Raw genomic sequence first — 19,148 nt, forward strand, 5'->3', positions numbered from 1 at the left:
ACTCACTCATTTGTGAATTAAACAGGATTTGAACATAGGCCTCCAGTGTGAAAGTCTGCTTCCTTAATGTGGTAGTTTCTTTAAGTTGTATTTTTATAATATATTTTGTTAAAAAAAAAAAAAAAAAAGCCACATTAGTCACGTTCCAACTTTCAAACTCTACATCCTTCTTTGTTATTTTGTGTAAATTCAGAAAACCGCCTAAGCTCTGAACTGTGTTTCTCCAAACTACTTATTTCAGTGGGAGAGAACTATGACACTGACATTTCAATGTATTTCAAAATGTATTTTTAATAGCAAGAGAGAATCAGGAAAATGAAATATTTTAATGCAAAATCTAAATACAAGAACACAAGAAGTGAATATCATACAAATAATTCTGAAATATGTGTTTTTTCAGGTGATATGTTTATATAGGACAGATTTTCACTCAAATATGGAAGAAATCCAAAAAGATTCTTGATGACTACAATAAGAAGAAAAATATATTTAAAGCAGTTTATGTCTCTATGGTAAGACTATAGACATTATAAATGGAACAAAACAGTGAAGGTGGTATATATAACTTAGCTAAATACCCAAACACTGCACTTTTTATAACTATTTTTAGTGAGCACTAATTCTGCTTCATGTAATAATATATGTTCTTTTGTCATAGTACCATTTGTCTGAGATGACTTTCTGAACTAAACTGTTTCCCCCCAAAAAAAACTTACACAGACATCCTTATTGAAATTTGCTTGCTCAGAGAACATACTGGACTCTTATTTTGAATAGAAAATTGCATGTCTATTGAAGTGGAGAGAGACCTCATGAAACTAGTGACTGTAAGAGTATGCTATGTGTTTACCTCAGTTAAGTCTTCATTATGCAATGGAAAGAAATAATTTAATGGTGAAAGACTGATAAAGGATCACCATATCGTGCTGTATACTGGAAGTTAATGATTTCAGTAACCTATGGGAAAATGTGAAATTGAGCCTACTCACAGTCATGGAATCACGGAGTGGTTGAGGTTGGAAGGGACCTCTGGAGATCATCTAGTTCCATCTCCCTGCCAGACAGGATCACCTACAGCACATTGCACAGGATCACGTCCAAAGGGGTTTTGAATATCTCCAGAGAAAGGTACTCCACAGCCTCTCTGCACAACCTGTTGCAGTGCTCTGTCATCCTCACTGTAAAGACGTTTTTCCTCATATTCAGATGAAACTTCCTCATGATGAATCTGTCCATTCACAAATGAACGTTTGAAGTTACCAAACTCATAAACACTGAGATGGTGAATGATTACTGTCTATAATTTGCCATGTGTTTGTTTGATTGATTTTTTATTTACTATTTTTAATCAGTAATTGCAGATACTCTAAGACTGACAGAACATATGCAACACACAAAATGAGTTGAGAGAAGGAAACCCAGATTTAGGTCTTTCAATTCAGTCACTTTCTACTAAGTACTGAAAGAGTTCAGTTTTAGTCATAAAAAAATATTAAAAAAAAAAAAAAAGTAGAAATACATTTGGTAGATAGCTGGTTTATCCAAAGCTAGATAAATATTTAAGCAAGTGTCAAAGATAGCAGGTTAGTTACATTCCCTTTCTAATTTTTAGTTCAAAACTACTTTATAATTCTAGTATTTAAATATATATTAAATTAGAAATCAAATTTCAGATGGCTTGATTTTCAAAAAAAAAAATGTAAAGTGCAAAACATGAATAATTTGTTTTTTCCTCGCTTTTTATTTCAAAAAAAAAAAATCTATCTCAGGATTAGAAAACTTTTTCTTGCTTTTTTTTTTGTTGTTGTTAAAAAATGCATACTTAAATGTTAATCCTTCTCCAAATAATCGCTAATGAAATATTTCCTTCTTATGTGAGGATTCAACCTCCTAGAATGCAGTGTCCATGATAACTACTGACAGAGGGTAGATTAAACATTGTTTTCAGACAAAAAATGAAACAATTGTTGAAGTAAAAGAGTTATATACTGTATCTGGAAGGAATTCATTTACATACTTTCATTTTGAGAACAGGCTTCTTGCTTTGAAATGGAAACAGTTTTCCAACTTAAAGTAGGTAATTACACACTCCATTAAACAAGTAATTAACAGATTACAATTAAAAAAAAAAACTCAAAATGAGCAATTCAGATGCTAAATGCAAAGCACACTATTATAATTAGCATAATACTTTTTGAAATGGATTAACAAATACACAATGAAAATGAAAAAAAATCTGTTCTCTGTATGCAAATCATATGCAACAAATAGCATTTTATAAGCCAAACAATACCATAGGATAAGAGGAAGCTAGTGCTAATATTTCACATTAAACTACTTAAAAAACAAACCACACACACATATTCATGCACATACGAAAAAAAAAAAAAAAAAGCATTGCTGGTGCTTTTTCTTTTATGAAGAAAACAAGAGGTCAAAAGGTCAAATGCTGTTTGTTTTTTGTTTGTTTGTTTGTTTGTTTTTTAATAAGCAAATGTTCTTCTTTGATTACCTTGTAGATGTGTTTTGCCGTGAAATGTATTCCAGACAAGAAATTTTACCTACCACAATTTTGTAAATCGGATTACCATAAAATAGAACCATTACCTGATACTTTATGTTTTTATTCTTCTGCTTGTTTTGTGCATTGATTAAGTTTCCCAAAATATGTCCAGATAGAATGGTGAAAACCATGAATGGATTTATGAACTCATTTATTCAAGTCACTCCAGCTAGCACATACTGTCCACCTATCCATTCCTCCAGCACACTAAATATCATTAGCAGACTGTTCAGCTGCCACTTTGAAGCAGTGGTAGCTCTGCTTTGAAATTATGGCAAAGGACTTTAACAGGAGCCAAAATCTTTTTATGTAGCTAGGATTTCTCATCCTTCTTACAGTCGTCTGAAAAGGTGCTAAATATCAAGGGTAGACATAAAACACTCCACCCAGAACCACATTCTCAAAACAGTTTAAACCTCTCTCCAAAGGTGTTCAGCTTAGTTGTTCTCCTAAATTCTCATTTTGTAATCATCCTTTTATTTAGAGAATAATAAAAATCAGACTAACACCATCCTTGAACAACTTTTAATTCTCCTTACACTAACAATTCTTTTAACCTACAGGAAGCTTCTAATTACTGAAACATATGTTATTTCCTCCATAAAAGGGAAGAATTAGAATAAACCCAATGCCAATGTTCAATTTTGATCAATGTTCAATGTTCATTAAAAATTAATACAATTTTATTATTATTATTCAAAAGACAGTAGAATGAAATAAGCAGTAAAAAGCCTGCAAAAGCAAAATTCCTGGGATATATTACAAATCCAGTCCAAAACTCAAGATAATAATAATGATGATAATTAATAATAATAATAATAATAATAATAATAATAAATCTGTCACTTCCTTATTTTTTCATTATATTTTTAATGAATTCTCCAGTCCAGCTACTGGCAACACAACCTTACTTGGTTTATAGGACTTAACAATTAGAGCCCATGGCAATATGGCTGCACAGGAGCAAGGTTTTGCTGTATGCATTAATGTCGTGATAAACTGAATCATTCTTTTGCTAATGAAGACCTCTTTTGGTGTTTTTGTTAGTCTGGACAGGAGAGAAATTCAAATATCCTGGAATCACTTGAAGCTTAATCTGCATTGAAACAAAACAACTACCAAAACTAACACATAAATTAAATTAAATTAAATTAAATTAAATTAAATTAAATTAAATTAAACTAAAAATTAAGTATTTTATAATACTGTATCCAATGCTGTATTTATGATCAAACAAGACTTCAAGGCAGGCAAATCTTACAAAAGGGACTTACTATAGAGCAAATAAATATGTCACTTGTCATTGTGATTGGTTGCTACTACATACAGCACATCAGTTTCTCCCACTTTCATTTACCCCACAGTTATTTTGATGAAATACCAGCTCATATGGCTGGAAGGAAAATGGCATGAGATGGAAATGGAAGAACAAAGGCAATTATTCCTCTTAGAATCAGAAATAATAGTAACTTTTCTTTAGCATGTCTGATGAATAATGCCAGTGCCTAATGGGCCAATATTATAAAGTTTAGTAAAGGTCACAAGGCTCAAGGCATGGTATGGTACAGTATATGCAACCAAGTAAATAAAACTGCCATTGGTTTCTTTATTACAAATGAATCTCACCTTTGTCTTGAGCCACTTTGATCATATAAATATTACCATAGATGGTCCTTCTTCCAAGATCATGCATGAAAGTAATGGCAATTTAAGTCTCCCTTTCTTTTTTCCAGTTATGATTGAATGCTACAAATAAATGTGAAAATAAATTTAGAGATGGATTTTCTCTTGCTCTGTTGTTTCTCTTTCCTCTGTGAAAGAAAGATTTGTATGGAATTATTATTTATTTTCAAACTTCAAGCATGAACCACTTTGTTCAATAGACACATATTGTGTTGTAATATGCCCCAAAAGTCAAAAGATTAGTAATTTGATTTTTACGTATTTATTTTAAATCAGATATAATTCAGTAATTGTTGAATTTATATAGCTTTCTAACTTACTGTTGCCTTTCTCCACGAGTACAGAAAGCTGTTATGGCGGTAAGGGAAATCTTTTTAAATTGTTTATGTTCATTAAATTCATATAAAAATAATATATTTTATAGATCTATTTAATTTCATAGAATGTAGCAGAAACCTCAGTTAAAAAAAAATCTTATTTGTAAATAATTTCTCTCCAAATACATGTGATTTAAAGATATATAAAAAACAATTATTTCCTAGTTATTTCACATATAGCTTTATTGGACCCAGAGCTTTTGCTCCTGAAGAGAGATTTCTGGTGAGTTTGTATAATCTTCCTAGAACTATGCCCCATATATTCTCAAAAATGAATAAATGTCCAAAAGTCCTAGTGTTTCTGCAGAAAATAAAACAATCTATTTATTATCAAAATTTGTTTTATTCATTTTGATTTCCACCATATTTAAGAAAAAGGAAAAATATTGATAATAGAACTATTAGACTAGGAATTAAGTAAATACTAACATTAGTGACTATAATGGTCAGTCTTAGATGTTATGAAAGCTATTGCAGGCAAAATTTTAATCTAAAGAAGTGCTCTACGCAGACAGTAATTCTTTCTCAACGTGTCAAAGACAACATCCCTCTCACTTTTTTGTGTGGCTTATTTTTATGATTAGTCCTCTTTTCTTTGGCATACTTTTTCAGCTTAATTATAGAGAAGTCAATGCAAAATAACATAAAGAAACACTAGATATAGCAGACAATAAATAATCATTTTAGAAGTAAAAACAGTGCAGATTCACAGCACTGAATGTGGATATCTTTCAGTATTCATTCCCTCTCCGACAATAAAGTAACATTAATAATCCAGCCTTGTTACAGATCTCAGCATAACTCATGGGGCTCCACTGGTCTATAGAATCATTTTGGAAGTACAATCCATAAAATTTGTGGAGGAAATTCAGAAGATTTCTTGTTCAAGCAAAAGGAAATAATTTCTCATAAGGATTGTTAAGAGAAATAACCTTATTGGTTATTTGGAATAAAGAGATGACAAGAAGAAAATTCTGATTTACCTTTTTCTTTCATAAAGTTATATTTTGTACATATTTTTTCACATAATATGCCTTGACATTTGAAATTTCATTTGAAATGAAATTATAAAATAATTGATTTGTTATATCAAAATAATGTTTCAATTTCCTAAAACTGGGCAATACAAGAATACTATATTTTTTGAATTAGCAATTGGAATGTGAAAATTAATTTGATTTTGATTTGAAAGAAACAGACTGTGATAATGTCACCAAAAAATCATTACAAATATCTTTGAAAGTATAAATTAAAAATTCTATTCTATGATTCCCTACTTACTTCTACAGAACACTAGAGGATTGTTCCCTCTCGCCAGATATAACCAAAATCTAATATATAAGCAAGGATAATAAACAGCCAAACAGCAGCTATATGACTTAGTTTTGAAGGATTTTTGCCTTTGACTCCAAAGTGACATAATCTATATTACATTTATATTATTATTATGCCACTGCTGTGGCTTCTGCTGTAATCATTAGATATCAGAAGTCAACGTGTTTTCACACTATTGCCAGCTACTGCAAGTTCTCAATAACTTGAATGCCAAAAACATTATTTCATTTTACAAAATATCCCAGCAGAAATTCTATTCTTTGTAGTGGACACCAATATATTTTTTCTTCATCTTTCTGTGAGGTTTCAGATTGTCCTCTTTATTAGAGACAGATACACAATATTCCCCTACTGAGAAACTACAGTAAACTGTCATTTTACAAAAGTATGGTATCTCTTACTGCTTTCAATCAGACTGTAGCCTCAGGTGACCTTAGCTGAGGTGTCTTCTTTAAAAACAGCCACTTTTTATCACCTTGAAATGAATTTTTAGTGTTAAACTAAGTAAAACTGCTTAGTCAAATGTTAATAAATTCTTCTGCATAATTTTAGAAAAGTCTATTAATTTTTGTTTAGGTCTTCTAGACAGGAAATTTGTTACCTTCTCCGGTTGTGCTAGCCAACAAGATGTGGCAGAGCTCCTTTGTGCAAACTGTTGATGCCCACTGCAGTGAGACTGGAGTATTTCTTCTTGAGATTCCCATCGTAACATGAAATGTAAAATCTTTATAGAACATGAATCAGAAAACATGTAACCAGATCCTTGGTGAGACACAAGAGAAATTATAGTGTACAGTATATACCTGAGTCTATTGTTTGTGTTGCTCTACCAAAGAATGTCAAGATGAGTTAGGAAGGATTTTAACACTATCTGATAGACAGAAGCATTCTAGATTTTGAGCTTCCTACACAACTACGTACACAATTATTGATCAGCCTCCACCTGAACTTTGTGCCACTGATCACAAACCTTTGAATCTATCTGTTCACCTGCTTTCATTTCACTCCATTGTCTAGTTATATGGCCTGTACTTCATCAGCTGCTCTATGAGGATGTTGAGAGACAGTGTTGAAAGCCTCACTGAAATAAAAATAAACTATCCACTACTCTCATCTAATATACCACAATACTCATCTTATCATAAAAGGCTAATAACAGTTTTTCAAATATTTGAAGCATCAACCTCTGACAAAATTTACATGTCTTTCAGACAATGCTAGTGTCCACATCAGTCTTTGAACTAAGTATCCTATAAAGGCAAGAGAGCACTGTGGATTCTTATCCACATGCCATTCTCTAGCAGACCAACAGTCTACAAGGGCATAGATTGCAAATACTCCTATAAGTCATTTCGCTGCATATAATTTTGCATAGAGGAAAAATAGCATTGGTTTTCTTAAAATGCCTGTGTCCAAGAGGAAAGAAAATACAAAAATAACCCCTGTTAGTCCTCCCATCTAGGCATAACAGGCTTACAGCTATAAAATGTAAGGTTATCAAAAATGTGCATCAACTCTCATCAACTGTGTGAATGAGAATTGAGAGAGATAAGTGAAAAAAAAAATTAACAAGTGCTTCAAGAATGAAACAAGAATATTATGAGGTCAAGCTGACTCTCTGGATTGCCATTTATGCCTGCACAAAGCAGGTATAAATTCACTTCACTTGGAGTGAAGTTACTCCAAAAGACTCTCCTATTTTCACATGGAATTGCATCAGGTACAAAGTAGCAATTTTTTTACACATTATTATGTATAAAAATAGGATTTCAGAAAAGATTTGAGTGAATCAGAGCAGAATTTTGGACAAAGTTACAAAACACTTCTAATGTTATTATTTTAATTATTATTTTCAAGGAAGATAGAAATAAATGCTTTAAAGTTTTTCATTTCCAATCTGAGATAAAGTCTAAATATTTAATCAGGCACAGAAATACAAATTAAACTATATTAATAAAAACTATGCATACTTCACTAAAGTTATCTGTAAAATAATTACAGAGACAAGAAGACTGTCAGTATGCCACAGGGGACTTTCCATTTAGTACATTTGAAGCTTTAGGCAAAGCTTTTGGTTATGAAAACTGTACAGGAGATATTTTATAAACTACTGTATCTATTGGTCTGTGATAGATTCAGTGACAAGGACGTGATCCTTCATAATCTGGTGTTCATCAGCAAGTAAAAAAATTCTTTACTGATCATACTTAGTTAGGTATAATGTATGTTTTCTACTTTTTTGATGTCTCAACAAAACTGTCACACAGTACTCTGAAAATTCCCACATTACAATGTTACTCATTAGTGCTACTTGCATATAATTGTTTTCCACATGCTTCAGCCAGCCAATCTATCAGTATTAGAAATATGTTTGGAACACCAGTGTCAGTATTTTGTTACAGAGACAGAAACAAACACTTTGGTTATGATTATCAGTGCTACCCAAGGTATTTGAATGTCCAGTGTCCATCCAAATTAATTGACATCCAAGTTCCCCAAGTGCCCACCTCAGCCTTTACTTTCTGTGAATCTTTCAGGAAAGAGTATAAGCTTTGACACTGAAAAGTTCAGTATGTTTAAATGTTCATATACAGGATGTAAATGTCTTATATATTCTAAAAAATAGTAAGAAGAAAAAATGTTACAAATGCATAATATGCAAAAGGGGAAAAGTTAACATACTCCAGAGATATTAGATATGCTTGTTAGCAATATTTAGTATTAATCTGACAGTTTTCATTACAGTTTCCTCTCCCACTAATTTCTTTTAATATTTCCCCTCTAAAGAAATGCATTCAGCTATGTTATAATTAACTTGGCTGCCAAAAGATATTATATATCATCAAATGTTCACCGGCCTAAGGTAGTCAAAGAGTGGCAGTTGTATTGTTCAGTGCTTAATCAGGTCAAAGCTGTGGCAACTTTAATTATAGTTATTGTCAAGATGCTGTTTAATGCTTGCAACAAACCTTGTCACATGTCAGCTCTTGAACCTTTTCTCTTAGCCACGTATAAGGGAAAAGAATGTCCCTGATAAATTTGACAAGCATGTTTCTATAAGTATTGGTATATTTCTACATAAACTACAAACTGTTTAGACATGTAATATTAGGTCATAAAGACAGGAAGTCAGCAAACACACTTAGGAAAAATGAGATATATAAATATATATGTATCCTAACTCTCGTAGCTAACACAGGACAAGAAGCCAAAGCAGAGAAAGCAAGGCCAGTGAACTACGTCTTTCTTCCATTTATTTTTCTTCTTCTTCTTTTTTTTCTTTATTTTAATTATGTTACATATAAAAGACTATCTTAAAAGTGAACTGTTATCACGTGCCATTACAATTTATCTGTCCGAGTCATCACCTTACACTAAGCATTTAGACCTTCAATCCACCTGCAAACTGGCTCAATGAAACAAATAAGCCTAGTAATAATTTGTTTTTCCTGTGTCCAATTTATAATTTCTCTGGTTCTACATGACTATTAAAGTTCACAATATTTCAGTATTTTTTCCACACTGCCAGTTTGGCTCATTCCCTTTTTAACTCTATCACACTTCCTACATTCTGCTTGACTCCCAGGTTCCTATTTAAAGCAAACAAAATACTTTATTTTGAGAAAAACAACTGAAAAGATATCTGATTTAAGAATCTTTTCCCTATAAATCTGTCGTATCCTAAGGACAGATCAGGTTTTATTCTCTCTGCTTGGAACAACTCTTCAACTTGATTTTAGCATATATCATATCGTATCATAATATGTTTCCACGAGTAATGCAAGAGGCATGAATACCACACTATGAGTGTTATGTCGGGAAAGAGAAGGCATCAGTCTCATTTTCTGTCTGGAAGGACTTTTGTTTTATTATTTTATTTTATTTTTTGTTTTGTTTTGTTTTGTTTTGTTTTTAATGAATGTTTGTTATAAACAGAAACACCTAAAATATCTCAGAGTACAGAATGTCTTAGGTATGAGGAGATGAGGAAGCAAATAAACTCTTTTGTCTGCTCAGTCTTTTGCTGCCATATATATGATGGTCTGGTAGCTTGGCATTGCAGGTTATAGTTGCATCGCAGAGCTCATCTGCTTAACAATTAAATCATTGAGCAAAACTGTTTAAAATGTCAAAAATACTGCTTACATGACCAAACTTTACTTAGTGAATACATTTGTGATCATGAAGCCTTTAACTTCTTGGCTGGAATACCTTAAGAAATTTCTTTGTCAAAAGAAGAGGTCAATGTACAGAAGGAAAAAAAAAAAATCTTTTTTTTTTTCTGGCACAGTTTCCAACTACTGGGACAAGGAATGTGGATGAGATACTGTGGCATGTATTCAAAATTTGAATACATATGTTTGTGAATGGAGGTGAGGAATATCAATTATGTTTAAGCGCAATATGTGAGAGTAACATGGCAGGAAGTGTCTACTCACAGTTTTTTCACACTTTGACAGTTCCTAATGCAGGAACAAGCATTTGGGACTCGGTGAAATTATGGAGTCACTTGTATATGTATGCATATTGTCTGGATAGCACGATAGGACTATTATGTATTGCAATCTCCAGGATGTCAAATCACAACAGGACAATACATTGTAAATTGATATCAGAGTGTCTCAGAAAACAGAATAATTCTGATCAAAGCTGTGTCCATATTTTCACTGTGATAGAGTTAATTTTCATCATAGAGGCTTGTAGAATGCTGTGTTCTGCAGTGTTGGTTAAAGCAGTGGTGACACACCAATGTTTTTAGCTGTTGCAGGGCAGTGCTTACACAGAGGCAAGGACTTTTCAGCTTCTGGTGCTGCCTTGCCAGCTAGGAGTCTGCGGGTGCACCAGGAGGTGGGAGGGGACACAGCCGCGACAGCTGGCCCAGGCTGACCAAAGGGATATCGCATACCATATGGAGTCATGCTCAGCAATAATAGCTGGCTGAAAGCAAAAGGAAGGAGGGGAATGTTCAGAGTGATAGCATTTGTCTTCTCAAGAAACCATTGCACGTGATGAGCTCTGCTTTCCTGGAAATGGCTGAACACCTGCCTGCTCATGGGAAGCAGTGAATTAACTCCTTGTTTTGCTATGATTGCACACACAGCTTTTTTTCTACCATCCAAAGATGGAGACTTTGCAAACTCTCCAGGAAGCCTATTCTGTGATTTAATTGACCTTAGGGTATTTTTTTTCCTTATATCCAGTCAGAACCTCTTCCTTTAATTAAAGTTCATTGTCTGGTATACCCCTTGCCATGCACCTCTATGAAGATCTTGGCCGTGTTTTCTCAATAACTTACTCAATAGGTATTGAAAGGCTGCCATCAGGTGCCCCAAGCCATCTTTTTTTTTTTTTTTTTTCAGGGTGAAAAAGCCTAATTCCTTCAAGCTTTTCCAGATGGAAATGCTTCATCCCCTTGACAATCTTGACATTTCATATTATTAATGTCTTTCTTGTATTGGTAACCTAAAACTGGATGTTGTGCTCTAGGTATTGTTTTATGAGCGCTGCATTGAAGGGAATAATAACTCCTCTCTCTGTGCTACCTCGTTGCAGAGCAACTCAGGAACTGAGCCTCATAGCAAGGCCAACAGGGCAGGAGCCTTTCCAGCAAGGGTGCCATCCCATGGACCTGAGGAAGATAAGGTGGGGTGGCCCAGGGCAGGCAGACAGTGTCAGCCCAGTGCCCAGATGAGGCAGGTCTGAATCAAGCCTAGTGATGTTAATCAGTGTCAGACAGACCAGTGATTGCCAGGCAGGTCTGTAGTGATGTAGCAGGACTGAGGCCAGGTCAGAAAGTCAATCCACAGGTCAAGGCTCATTTCAGCAGGGTTCTTGGCCAGGCACAGGCATGTCTGGGACAGAGCTAGAGGCAGGCACACCTGAAACATACCTCAGGCAGGGACTAAAAGCTCAGACAGGAGCTTAAATGGAGCCGTGGGCCCTGGGGCAGAGGTGTGACTAGAGGCCAGAGGTAAGTGTGGTCAGAGCCATTAAGGCCTATCACTGCACTCAGGGTCCTGATATGATATGAATGAGCATTAATTTTAATATGATGCAACAAAATCTAGAAAGCTAGCTTTAGATTACCTTTCTAATGATTGATGTAACCTATTCAAGTTAACCTCAGTGTAACTTTTTCCAGGCATCATTTTCTCCCTCAAATAAAAATAACAAGCCTCAATTCCCAATTACATAAACTTCTGTTTACCAAAGTCATAATATGAAACAGTAGAAAGAACAGTCACCTGGATGTCCCTTTCAAAGGCAGAGCTGTGATTCCTGGTGATAGTGGCACTAGAAGACAAAATTTGTTTTGTATCAGAGTAAGTTCTCCAGTTAAATTCACCAGGCAGTATGTTTTTCCAAGAAGTATAGAGGCTTAGAGCAATAGAAAAGGCAGCAAGCAATATCATAAAGCAAGTAAGGGAGGCTATCCAAAATTATTTTGCCTTTTGTTGTTTGGATTCTGTATGGTGCTAAAAGCATCATGGGTGTAGGCAGTTTGGGTGCTCAGAAAATCTTAACAAGATTAGGACTTCTGAATTATTTATGTTGATTTTATAAATTGGAAAAGTGACAGTTGGCTTTGGAAAAAAAACACAAATGCTCATGATTTTTAAATCTTTATGTATGTATTAATAGGCTTTAAAAGAGCATACTTTTTAATTAATGTTTTTACTAATATTCCATTTTAATTTTTCAGTTTGCAGTTTGAAAATTCTTCTGTTCAGCATAATGAATGGAATTAATAATTATTACTGGTACTTGTTTGGAGAATAGCAAGGTTTTACTGGAGTCAGAAGAAGTTATTAAAGGAGATTACCTTTAGCTCTTAATCTGTTATCATGATTCTCTCTCCAGAATTAAGCATGTCATATTACCTAGATTTTAGAAAATAGATATGGACAGAATGGATCTTTGTCAATTACAATTCAATTAATTTATACTATTGCTATGCAAAACACTATGTTTTAGTGTCTTTCAGGTTTTATTTTCTTGATGAGTCTCTTGAAAATGTGTTCTCATGTTGTAGCTTCTTATTTTTCAGATAATGATGCACATGCTACTGGAAAAACAATTCATATTAATTATCATAATGATAAATAAATTATATTTATATAACATCTTCATCTTGACTGAATATCCAGTATATGAGTAATGCCTACTTTATGCTGCTTCAAACATAACCCATACCTCATGCATACCTTCTCTAAGTGCTAATTCCTGTTTATTGTGAAAGTAGGCAAACAGACAGACAGTTCTTCACACATTAAGAATTATTTATTTATTTGCTTATTTTGAAGGAGGCTTGTTGTAACAAATTTCAGTGGACAGCTGGGAATAATAGAACCGTTTATAGAAAGTTCTAGCTGCTTTTGAAATGTCAGAGTGGCAGCTGTGTGCTAAGAAACATTCTGAGGATATATCAATGGTAAACCAACAAAGAGTTATTTGAAATGTGTTCTTTTTCTTTTCCTTTGGGGTTGGTTTTACATAAAAATTTGTGTCAGAATAGATTATTACTAAAGTAGTAATTAGTATATCTCCCTTATGTTGCTGAGTAATGCTTATCATATAAAGAAATTGAAATTTCTTCATATATTCCCACTGACTAAAGAATTATCACATTTATAGAGACGTACAAGTTTTCCCAAAGAAAGCTTGAGCATTTGCACGACTGGGTACATCTGAAAAGCATCACAAATAAGGTGCTCATGAGACCACAACGGTAACATCAAAGAAAAACAACAAAAAACAACAGCAACGTTAACAGAGACTTCCCTTTCCAGATTGACCATAAAATAGAAATTGAGGCAGTAGATCCTGATTTAAGTATCATATATTTAACAGCTCTGTATTTAACAGCTCTATCCTCTGGACAGTTTTATCCTTCAGATATCTTGGAATTTGGACTGATCAGTCACAAATGTATGTGCTGTAAAACTGAACTGTTAACATTAAAAAAAAAAAAAAACTATATTGAGAAAGATACAATGCAGAATGTTAAGAATGTTATAGTTTATAGTAAATAGAATTAAAATCATATTTCAAATATTTTTCTTCTCTGAACTGCAGTGATATCTAGCCTTTTAGTGATCATCTGTAAAAGAAATGTTAGTAATCATTTAGAGGTTAATCTCTCAAAAGTAATAATGACCCAATCTACATTCACTAAAGATAGTGGTAAATTTTCATTGCATGCAATGGGAAGAGAATTTGGCCTGTGCTTTAAGAACTCCACCTTTAGGCAAAACATTATTCAAGTGCTTCATTAAAAATTCTGCTTGTTTTCTACTTGGTTATTATTCCTATGGTGAGCTTAATTGCTATTATATGAACAGTGCATTTGACTGGAGATATTTATTAGTTTCCAGTTGGTAAGCATTCACTTGCTATACACAGTTTGCGGTAAGTTATGTTAAACAGTACCCTACTTCTCTGACTGTAGTTCATATGATGCATTCTGTTAGTGTGAAACCACATAGAACAATTAATTTCTGCTGTCATTAACAATGACAGCAATACTGTTATTCTTTCAGATGCTGCAAACTCCTGGTTCCTCTACCTGCATGATTAAGTGTTATTCAGGCACACCATTATACTCAGCATGAGGTTGGGGATTTTCAGAGGTTTTGCAAATTTCATATTCCATATGTGTACAACATGCCATTCCAACCAAATTCATGCTGAAAGGATTTGGTTTTACACACCATTTTTCCCCAGTAGCAATCACAGAAAGGACCATTATAATCATAATGGTAGGCAGACAAATAGCAACAATTAATATAACTGACATAACATACAAGAAATATTAATTCTTCTAGTTTTTATACTTCAACTATATGCTACATATTTAACTATTAAATGTACTTGCTTTCAGTCTTTAGAATTTCACATAAGCATTTATTAATTCTTTATTATTATTATTATTATTTAGTATACAGTTTTGGTATACTCCCATTTCCAATTTCTTGTTTAGCTATGGTGTCTTGTCAGGAACATTGAAAACAACCAGATCCCAAAAGGAGTTGGAGGACAAAAGGAGAAAATAAGCTGTCATACACCTGCATTTTCTAAAACATTCACAAAATTGTGAAGTGTTCAGATGAAAGGTATATATAGCCAGTGTACCTATTTAGCCATCATCCCTCTAATAAAATGTCACATTAAGTTACATGTTATACAAGTATTATATGTTATATAGTCTTTAGGACATGACACTCAAATACCATTTTCAGAATTCTATAAGCAAAAGTATATCTTTTGGACATACATTTATTTAACTTCCTACGCTCTTTTCGTATCACTTCAATACAGGCACTACTTGATGATTTTCAGTGTGTTTCTGTATTCTTTTAAAGGTCTTGACTGAAAATTTCTGTGTAGATTTGTATCTTTTTCCTTCTCATAAAATCATTCAACATACTGCAAATATACAAAAGCTGGAAAGACAGATGTATGTTATTATGCCATATAAATGTTAATGCTAAATATACTTATGGAAAACTTTCTGTGTTTAAAGGATAATGTTTTGCTACATGTTTTGATTTCTCATATCTTGTGACCAAAGCTAGATGTATTTTTTTGTGTATATTTTCTTACAACATTCTCTTTCATTCTCTTATAGCACACTGTTACATCAAGCAATCCATTATCATATCACAATTCTTCTTCAGGAAAACAGTGTTTTCACTTACTAAATACCCTTGAACATACTCCTGAAGTTTGTGTGCAGTTTTATGTATTACTTAAAATGTCAGCTTTCTGTACTGTGTCTCTTAATTTCAAGGTACATTGAATTTCATACATACAAGGACAGCAAATATCCCTTTTGTTTCTTTTCTGAGTTTAACTTGTGTTTAACATGAGCCATTTTAAATCATTTTCTCAGGGAAACAATTTGCTGTCTTAGTAACCTAAGAGAAAAAGATATATTTGTAAGTTTCTAATATGTGGGATTTTATACAATTTAAGGTACATATTCCTTAGTAGCTCTGGTGAAGTTTCTAGTTTAAAAAAAGAGTTGCAACAGTGTTAAAAGTGCTAAAACAGTAGTGTTTTCTAAGTCAAATGATTCATTTAAATGCACATTCTTCTCCGTGACAGGTCCACCAAAAAATAAAAAATAAAAAATACCTACACTATACAAAATAATAAGTATCTATTTTCAGTGTGTTTGTCCTGGTATACGGAAAGTCTTCCTAGGACACAAGAACAGGTTAAAAACTAAATCCTCAGATATTTTCATGGAATGGACAGCTTACTAGGCAGGGCCAAAGGAGAGGCAAAGACAGCTGAGAGGCCATTATGTGAATTAATTCAAAAAGCCATTTTAGCCCTTGGAAGATATCCCAGTGTCCTAGAATTAAGCAATGACAAAATTGAGCTTTATGTGTCTTGTGTGCAATCACTTACTTCTCCACCTTTCAGCTGGCATTGTATGCCCTTTGGCCATTACTGTGAATGTAGCTGAGTTTTAACTCATTAATGTGATAAAAACTCAGCAGCTGACATTGGAGGCCTTGTGCTTAATAGGCATGTTCACTGAATTCTAGTGAGATTCCTTTGTGGTAAGTGAGAATGGATCAGAGAGAACAACCTGATTGCTCAGTAGCAGCGGCAAACATACCAGCTCTGTATGGGAGAAGTTCTGTGAATGACTCATGCTAGTTGCTGAAGAGGTGGCAACTGTGACTAACTGCTTTAATGCCTCTTTTAAATAGTAAAATTTTAGTGTGACTAGGGTGAATGTAAGAAATACAAGGAAAAGGAAAAGGAGCTGGAAATATTAATACAAAGTAGTCTTATACTCTTCTTTCTGGAAGATGTGCTTTATTAATACTGTTGACTCAGGTTTATCTGTTTTCAGTCATACTAACATGATGTCAATACGAAGTACTACACTAGAAAATTGGCTGTCAACAATCTTTCAAAAAACAAGCAAACAAAACTCCCTGAACTGTGGTGTTAAAGTCTATTTTGGCTGCTCAGCACCTCAGGTATTTCATACTATCTGAAATATAGTACTGTATTATGTCTCCGCTTACTCAGTGAGGCATACTGTATGCCATTTGCCCTATTTATTCTCTTTAATTGCACAGTCAAGGATATTTTTTTCTTTTATTGCTGAGATTTGGACTAAGCCTCCCCTATTACAACTTACCAAGACACTTTTGTATAGAGGTGATAGCTCCTTGACAAAAGGAAGTTCTTTTATTATGCTACACTACAGATAGCTTTATTTTTTACCATATTTGACCCTACATTCAGTAGTAGTGACCTTCACTAGTAACCACCTTTAGTGGTTTAATGACACAACTCCTACAAATGAACAGAAGAGCAAGGTTCTAAATGCATATACTGTGTGTGTACAATATGTTTAGTGTGTGTATCTCATACAAAGCAGACCAAAGTGCTGGATTGGAGGGCAACAATCCTAAGTCAGTATGGGTATAAACAAGGGTAGAAATCTGTACAGTGTCTATGTTAAGAACAGAAGCCTGTAACTAGGGACAGGTTTCTCTCCAGAACTCAGGAGCAGATGGATTTTCACAGCTTGACATTTTGAGCAAGAGTGTTTTTGTTTGTTTGTTTGTTTGTTTGCTTGTTTTTAATTCCCCCAAAGCTTCAATAGAAAGTGTCCCAAAATGTTACTGTTTAGCATCATTTTAGGAAAGCTAGAACAGTCTGGGAATATTTTGCAAAACAGTTGATAATTTTTGCCTAGTTCTACTTATATTGAAGCAAATAGTGAAGACAGTAATATATGGTTATATATCTTTGAGCCTTTTAATATGTGCTTTAACATTCAAAATGACTTCTGCTTTGGCAGTAGTGAAAGTGATCCCCAGTGGCATAAAGAAATGAGTCACAGTACAGATGAGCATGTGGTAAAGTGTCAACACCAATACAGTTCTTAATCAAGTGAAGTAGCAAATTCCATCCTTCCTGCCAATGTAGTTCTCACCTCTTAAGTCATTATCTAGTGAGTTTAAATACCTCAGGGCTGGGTTTTTCCACAGAAACCCCTTTCTATACTTTGGCATCTGTTTCAGGTCATTTTTGTCACCAGCTATTGATATGAATATCAAGCTACATAAAATTCTTCATAATAGAAATGGTGACACATATCATTCACTTGCTGAACTGTAGAAAAACCATATGGTCCATTCTACTGTTTTCTGCTAACAATTAACACCAGATAAAACTTTAAAAAGTTAGTTTGGAAAAAGATCCAAATTATTATTTTATTTTTTTATTTTTTTTATTATTTTATTATTTTTTTTCTATGTTTAAAAACTATAATGAAATAAAAACCACCTCACGATAATTCCAGTTATTCCCCAATAGGAAATAATGTAAGAGTCCAAGGGGAAATCTCATTCATGTAATTAGTCCCATGGAAATCATCTAAGCTGTTGACATGGTGAGGATGTTTAATATGAGAAAGGCTTGCAAGATCAGTCACTTATGTATGCTCTATTATTAACTAAAAAAAAAAAAAAAAAAAAAGCCTAGAAACAAAAGCCAACTGAAAGTCTTAAATCTTTAGAAGCATAGTGTTGGTAATATTCGTGTTCAATCTGTTAGTGGTAGATTATTTCTAAAATGACAGTTTGATACCATACAGTTACTCTAGGGCAAATCCAAAATACATGAATCTATCAGTGAAATAGAAACATAACATGTATATAACATGAAACTCAGCAGTAAGGCTGTGTAGCATACATCACAAATTTAAATGGTTGTGTAGCATCATGTGTCTAACTGGTAGAGATTTTGATCTCTGTAATAATTACATGCTATTGATTTCAGAAAATTTGCTTCAGAATGTTCAATTTTCAAAGAGGCAAAAATCATATCCTGTGGCTTTTGGGAAGGATGTTTTGATTTTATGGTTATTTGGGTTTGAAAACGCTAAACCACAACAAAATTTTAAGGTTTTTGTAAAAATAGATAGATAGATAGATAGATAGATAGATAGATAGATAGATAGATAGATAGATTAGGTAGGTAGGTAGGTAGGTAGGTAGGTAGGTAGGTAGGTAGATGATAATCAAATAAAGGTGAGAGGAAGAGGAGAAAAAAGCCCTGCCATGATGACTGGGATCATAAAAACCTTCAATGAACTATTTGTGGATATATTATGATGTTCCTGGGATTTGGAAACAATGTATATGAGGATAGCA

This window comes from Anser anser, assembly GCF_964211835.1.
Source record: "Anser anser genome assembly, chromosome: 4".
Classification (NCBI taxonomy): domain Eukaryota; kingdom Metazoa; phylum Chordata; class Aves; order Anseriformes; family Anatidae; genus Anser; species Anser anser.